The 7,523-nt window shown below is 33.9% G+C and overlaps 1 protein-coding gene across 19 annotated transcripts in view; it reads left to right on the top strand.

Annotated features, from left to right (window-relative positions):
* The first annotated feature begins 4,939 nt into the window (after positions 1–4,939).
* The window catches only part of CAND1 (cullin-associated and neddylation dissociated), a 33,575-nt gene continuing 30,991 nt past the window's right edge, over positions 4,940–7,523 (top strand). For 3 of the 19 annotated variants that reach the window (XR_016043821.1, XM_011622711.3, XM_006836844.4), the window contains exon 1: positions 4,940–5,199. The gene's annotated coding sequence lies outside the window, so the exon portion shown is untranslated. Of the gene's footprint in view, positions 5,268–5,445; positions 5,477–6,557; positions 6,635–7,523 lie in introns of all 19 variants that reach the window. The other 16 variants (XR_016043822.1, XM_088851231.1, XM_088851235.1 and 13 more) reach the window with 13 other exon arrangements.

Raw genomic sequence — 7,523 nt, 5'->3', positions numbered from 1 at the left:
ATCGTATAGAAAGAACTCGGGGCATTAGAAATCCTAATAATTGTCTTAAAATCAATTTCCAACACCAACTATGAAATTTGAAGGTTAAAAAATAGTACAGATCTTATAGATATGCGAACACTTATTTTTAGGCACAAATATATGGTCTAAATAATATGTTACAATATACACTATTTTTAAGAGCTTTGAATTTTTTTTTTTTTCCGCAACAATAATGGTCAGGACCTAGATGATCGATTCGATGGTTTTTCTACAACATAAGTGCAATTTTCGTGAGTTTTGAGGTGAGGCTTTAATATACATATGTGTGTAAGTATATGCATATATGTATGTGTATTCAATGCAATATTATTTATATATCGTAAAATGTTGATAATAAACTTCATTTTACTTTTATTTGGTCCCTGCATGGCTCCAAGTCTAGGTAGGACCTAGTCAGGTGGAGTCCAAGTCAGGGTCTACCCGTGCCCGACTCACCCATTGCGACATCTAGTTTCAACAGTCTTAATCCTATTAACTTGCACGATTACCATTGATGATGATGATAAAGGGGTATCACATGCTATGCCAATCTAAATGTACCCTCAAAGACAATTCATGATGGTGATAATCAAAATCAATTTACCCCGACATATGAACTATAATACTTTTTTGAACATGCCGTATCAGCCATAATAGACTTTAATGAAGGCGGCTATTTTCCATTCAAAAGTGCTAAATAACATAATAATAACAAGGAAAGCAGTATGCCATGCCTATAACAGTATTTTCGCCTATAAGTCTGTCATTGCCTGAGTTTTTTGGACTACATGGAAAATCGAATGGCACAGACCTATTATGTTCGTTACGGTGGTCAATTTTTTACATTAAACCACAACGAACTTGTTACCCCCGTTGCGGGGGCAAAAATACTATTCGCTTCGCCTATAAGCATTGGAAAGTGTTCTCTTAACAAGGAATTATATTTGTATTGATTTTAAAGTTAATATTTGTTTTCATCTTCTTCTTCCTTTTTTTTTAGGGCAGTCCGGTAGAAGAGAATCAGGGATGCAGTATTGTAATTATCAACAACTAACTAGTCACACCCCAAACCCAATTACATGATGAATTCCCAATTAAACAGTTCAAACTCTCCCCTTGGGCTACATTTCATTGAAGACATATAGGACAATAAAACATAGGTCTTGTTTGGATGCATGAAGTTTATAAAATATGCGTTTTTTTTTTCATCCTCCTACTTGATAACATAGTTAGCAAGTCTCCATTTATTATAAAAAAAATTCAAATTTTTTGGATTCTAGTGAGAATTATAATTTTTTTTTAAATATCTTAAAACAATACGTATTTTTTTTCATAGAACCGATATAAATCGTATTTAATATTTTAAAAAAAAAAACTTTTTCCCTATAATTTTATATCTTTATTGATTTAATATATTTCAATTTTGGTTTAGATATAATAATCACATTAAAAGTGGAAGTAAATTAAGAATATTGATCTAACAATAACTTTTGTCAAATATTTTCACCACCATATTCCCTTAAAAAAAGTGCAATATCTCCTCCTAAAATAATCCATGAAAACAACCATATATCTCAAAATAGTAATTACATTTAGAGGAAGAGTAACCCAACGAAAAATATTTTATTTTTTTTGAGCACAATGGCATCATAAAGAGCAAGAGAATTTAAGTGGCAACTAAATATTTGACAACTAAGAATTTAGGGTGAGTTTAGAATATTTGGATTCACTTTAACATTTTGTCTACATAAAAAGTTTGATGAATTCGATTTTTTCATATATATTTTTATTTCATCAGTGTATACTCTGCAATTTCGATTTACTAGTATTTTAGGTTTTTATGTTGGTTAACTGCAATCCTTTACTAGGGTTTTTTTTTATTCGAATACTAATCTTACACCTTGAGTTACCATTCTTGTTGTTTCCTAATGTAATTCTTGTATTTAGTATTAATGGTTTTATTGCATTCTCCCAATAAGTCTATCATATATTTTATGTTATGACAATCGAGTAAGTACTATTGTTGTATTTATTGAAAGTCTAGACAAAAATTTGTCGAGTATGATACTATTGATAATTGGAAAGGACATTAAAATTATAGCTCAATGGTTTTAATACACGAAATAGTAACTCATAAACTTATATTATAGGAAAAATATCTCCATGCATCATGTTTTTAGGTTTTATTTCTAAACAAACCCAATGTTTCAAAACATATATGATGGTATAAATATCCCATGTATTACATCTTCTAATCCCCTATACCGACTTTACTCATTATGGTCCATAAGTTCAGATGTTAAAATAATATTTTTTTTACGCCTTTCTAAACCTCCTTATCTCTGTTCCTGTCCCCAAACCTCGCTCTCCCCATGATTTTCCCCGAACCTCTCTCTCCATACAAGTGTTTTCCCTAAATCTCTCTCTCACACTCTCTCACCATCCCTCTCTCTCTCCCCCCTTGTAGTCTACGCCCTATTTGCCACATGCCTCTTCCTCTTCCTAGCATTTTCCAACAAACCTCCGGCCAATTCCAGCCATCGCCAGCTCATTTCCCGGCGACTCTAGGAACTCCGCCCCCCTTTTTTTGACTTAGAATGGGATGAAAGTTTTGGCCGGAGTGCTCATTTTTTCGGCAATTCCCAGCAAAATTCTAGCCATTCAGGCTTTTAAGGGGAAAACTCTAGCGAAGTGGGAGAAATTCTGACGAATTTGGGGCGAATTCTGGCAAGTTTTATGACGTGAGGAGGACACTGGTTTTTTCGTTTTCTCTCAGATGCAAAGCCAAGAGATGAGTATGAAGAGCTTGAGGGATGGAATGTTAGGAAGAGGGAGACGAGGGCTCGTGAAAAAGATGGAGATGATGGTTTTAGTGAGCTTGGATACTATACGTGATTCAAATGATGAGTTGAACTTGAAATTATCCGTTTGCCCCCATTTTTTGTGAACTATGGTAGGCCACATTGTTTGGATTTTGCATTCTCCAATAAAAGTTTTGGGTAATATAGTACTGGTTTTAGTTTATTCAAGTGAAGGAACAGAGCACCATATTACTAAATTTCACGTGTTTTAGGCAAGGAGCAGGGTACTATTTAGCTGGTTTTTGCTTTTTTAAGGAAGACTAAGGACCATAAAGACATGCATGGAGGGAGAAGAGAGAGAGATGTTTGGGGCAATCACAAGAGAGACATAAATAAGGGGAGAGAGAGAAAGGATTTAAAAAGGCATAGAATAATGGATGACTTTTAAACATCTGCTTACGCTACAGATATGGGTCAAAGTGAGTAAAGTTAGTCAAAAAGGTTGGAAGATATAATACATAGATTATTTAGACAACCATATATGTTTTGAAACTTTTAGTCTATTGAGAAGTAAAACCTAAAAACATGGCGTGTGGAGATGTTTCCTATATTATATTAACTTTGCATATTTGTTGTTTTTTACTCCAATTTTTTGAGCTAAATACGAAATATTCATGATTATCAAACTTACTAATTTTTGACGATTTGAATTTTTTACCCGATTTTTTGCCTCCGATTTTTTAGAACAAAGGCGATTTATTAATAATGTTTTGGCTTGCAAAGATATTGGCATTCCCTGATTTGCTAACACTATGCTCGAGAGTAATAAACCCAGCTTAGTCCACACTATTCACAGTGCAGCATTTCTTATCCCTTTTTTAAAATAAAAATTTATGCAACTACAAAATGTGCGTAAGGTGCAAGCGCATATCTAAAACATGCCATGAGACGAGCATAGTAGAAAAAGAAAAAGGGAAAATATATAAAAAAAAAAGGTGAAAAATTCCTTATAATATCACTAAAGGGGTCAAAATACTACAAATTACATATGACGGCATTGTTTTTTATATTAATCAAGTACTTCTTCAGAAAAGCAAAATAAAATCCAAATTGCCCCTGTTTGTTTTGGAAAATTAGAATAATTGGGGGATTTTGGCAATTTTAAATGGCATAAATACTTTCCAAGGTAAATATACTAGAGTAGCCATGATTATTTTGGCTTCTCAACAACAAAGAGATGTAATTTGGAAATTTTTTAACTTATTTGAGGAAGTACTTGATAAATAAATTTTAAAACATATTCTCATGTGAAATTTATAATATCTTGACACATTCATTGATATTATGAGGGGTTCCAACCTTTTTTTGTACATTTTCCCTAAACATACATGTTTCTGCTGCTCGGCATAAATAAATAGACTTTTACGAGGCTCCTGCAAAGTTAGCATAGGTTTATTTGAGAGGATTATTAGCACATCCAAATGAGGATTAAAGATTAACAATACCTAAATGGGAAAAAAATATATTAACCCCCATGGCTTCATTCTCTTTTTTTTTACCTGTGATTGATAAGTGAGAGTTTCCGAAAGTGGGAGTTAAACGCCTCACTTTTTTGATAAGCGAGAGTTTCCGAAAGTGGGAGTTAAACGTCTAACTTTTTTGATATTATTGTGCGGAAGCTGTAAAGTCAGAGGCTTTCAACGCAGTTTTTTTAATGTTAAAATGAAATCATTTTTTTTGAAGACTTCATTTCTTATAAAAAATAATGGAAGAGCAGCCTTCCATAACTTATGAAAAAATCCCTTTCACTCTCAAAATCATGTCAAACACATTATTTTGCTGCATTAATCTTCATCCCCCTCTCCCCGCCATTCCCCCTCTGAGTTACAATTTGCTTATTTCCGATACATTGATAAAGTGATCCGGTCCTACTCGGGGTGAGGTGAGGATGGATCGCACGATCCGTCAATCAACGGTCCAGATTAGCCTTCTAGACCTTTCGATTAAGGGGGGACGAGAGCTTGGATGAACGGAAGCAATCAAGGGTAAAAATAGTCATTACTGAAAATAGGATATTTTGGTCACTACAGAAAATCTCGGGGCTATTACTGTCATTCATTAAAATGCGAAGCTTTTTCTCTCTCCTCACATGTTGCGTCCCACAAATGTTACAGACTGTTTCTCTCTCCTCAACTTTTATAGTCGCGCGCTCTCTCTCTCTCTAAGATTCCCCTTCGCTTTCTCCATTCTCTGAATTTTCCGCCTTTATTTTTCTGAACGAGCTCCTGATTGGTCTCTTCCTACCAAAAGCCCTCTCTCTCTCTCTCTCTACTTTTGTAACCGAGGTTGGTATTCCTGCACACTGAAGATTAAACTGGTAAGCATTTCCTCTCCCGCTGCAAACTCCACGAAATGCATTCCTTCTCTCAATGCTGAGTAAATCCCGTACTTATCCCTCTCTCTCTCTTTCTCTCTGTATATTTATATTTAGATAGACGTACTTTTTTAGAATGTGATGCTACTGTCTACATATGTTATTTCCTAGAATGTGATGTTACAGAGTAGGGTTTTTGTTCTCATGGCTTTGTTCATTGCTGTGTTATAAACTCAACTGAGGAGGCAGGTTGAAACGAATGCTCTGAGTCTCTAACTTGGTAAGAGGAGACTGAAATATGTTATTTTCTTTTAGTTTATATCAAAAATTTTGAACTGGATATTGGCTGCTTATTGATTTTTCCAATGGAATTTGTCATGGAAATCCGTTTTTATTTTCTGGGTTTTAGAGGTAAAAGAGGGCAAATGGATCACTCTGTGTGGATTTTGTTATTTTTGTCTTGCCTTTAGTTAAACATGGTTTAACTTTTATGGTTCTATTACTTTCTATCCCTTGTAAAAATTTACGACTTATTGAAAATCTATGATTTATTGAAATATATTTGTGTGTTTTTTTTTTTTATCTATTTTTGGTTTCAATCTATGCATATACAAACTCTCCCCTCCCCCCCCCCCAATAGATTTTACTGTTTATTTGAATGTGGAGACATTAGTCTCACTCATTCATTTTATAAGAGAATGGCGTCTGAAAATTTGCTTGAATTTGATTTGTTTGAATGAATCGTGAAAGGTAACGATGTCTCACTGGCATTAAAAGATCCTAAAAGTTTCATCAGCTGTGCTGATCACTGATTAAGAAAGAAAAATTTTACCCTATATTACACTATTGTACTATCCACTCTCTACTACTATGGTGAGATTTAGTATTGGAGAAAGATTTCATTTTAATTTGTCGCAGTCTGAAGTTGTATGGCTCTTCCATGAACCAGAAAGGCCATCACCTCCCTTCATGCTAAATCGCTCTTATCTATTTATCTATTTTTTTATATGTTTTTGCTCATATAAGCGGTATATAGGCACCTGGATTAGTGCAAGGTCTTCAAATTTTTCAACCCATTACGAAATTGTTCTTTAAAGATCTCTATAGTTCATTGTTATATAGGTGTGTGTGTGTGCATATGCATGTGAAGTTAGTTCATGTTTAAGTGCGATCTCCTTCCAAAATCCATCTTACAGATCATGTAGATAATCTCTACCACCAAGATCATGAAAAATAAAATTAAGCTCAAAACATAGAATACATTGTATTGGAAGAATAAATATGAATCTTAAAACATGATAATAAAACAAAGTTTAAAATCATATATTTTAAAATTCAATTTTTATTCATTTTTTTTTCAGATTCACAATCATCATGGTCCAAAGTTTCTAAACCCATCTCTGAGATGGATTTGGGATGGAGACTGCACATGAGCGGGGTGAGTCGGTGTGTATGTGTGTGTGTGTGCGTGTCTGTTTGTTAGCCCAAATGCTAACATATAATAGTTTTAGCCCAATGACCTATAATTGATATTGGCAGACCGATGTGTATGGAAATTGAGTAATTTATAATATTTTTCATCAAATCTGTTTGACCTTATTTTTTGTGGATATGCATGCTTCATCAAGGGGAACCAAAAAATATAAAAAACATACTACTTAAAATTTTAAAATGACTAAATGACATTCACCCTTGTTTCTAATATGGGCAGGGGTATTTTGGATTTTATGTATTCATTATTCATTATTTTGATATATTGGTGTTTATTTAGCAGTGATTCCTCCGGGACATATGCTGCTCTTTCTGTCCTTCTAGAGTATTTTTCTACAATTTTCTTGATTCTTTGCTGAATTGCTTTAAAGGCGCACATTTGCATCTTTTGTATAATTTTTTGTATATTTTGTATATACATGTACATACACCTGTTTGTGCATATTTCTGCTAAAGCTTATAGGCAATGGTTGATAAGCTATCCTTGGATGCCAAATTATGGAGATTGCTCATATTACAGATTTGGAGATGGGAAAGGGTTCAAATAATATACATGTTGTTCATGTCCAATAGAGAGGGATCAAATGAATAGTGGTTATAAATTGTACTATACTTGTAACAGGTGTCGTAGTGTGCACGTGCGAATAGAGAGGGATCCCACATTTTTTCATTTTTGTTGAATTGAATGGACCCCACTTTTACATTGTGAAGAATGCCACCCACATTCATCCCTCCATCCCACCCCCCAAACAAAAAAAAGGAAAAAAAAAAGAAAGAAAAGCCCCCCTGCAAAGAAAAAAAGAGAAAAGGAAAAAGAAAAAAGCGAGTGAAGAGTC

The sequence above is a fragment of the Amborella trichopoda genome, chromosome 11, assembly GCF_054954075.1.
Source record: "Amborella trichopoda isolate Santa Cruz 75 chromosome 11, AtrichopodaSantaCruz75HAP2 v2.0, whole genome shotgun sequence".
Classification (NCBI taxonomy): domain Eukaryota; kingdom Viridiplantae; phylum Streptophyta; class Magnoliopsida; order Amborellales; family Amborellaceae; genus Amborella; species Amborella trichopoda.
Note: the sequence above shows the minus strand (reverse complement) of the source record. Positions and strands in the feature narration are given on the sequence as shown.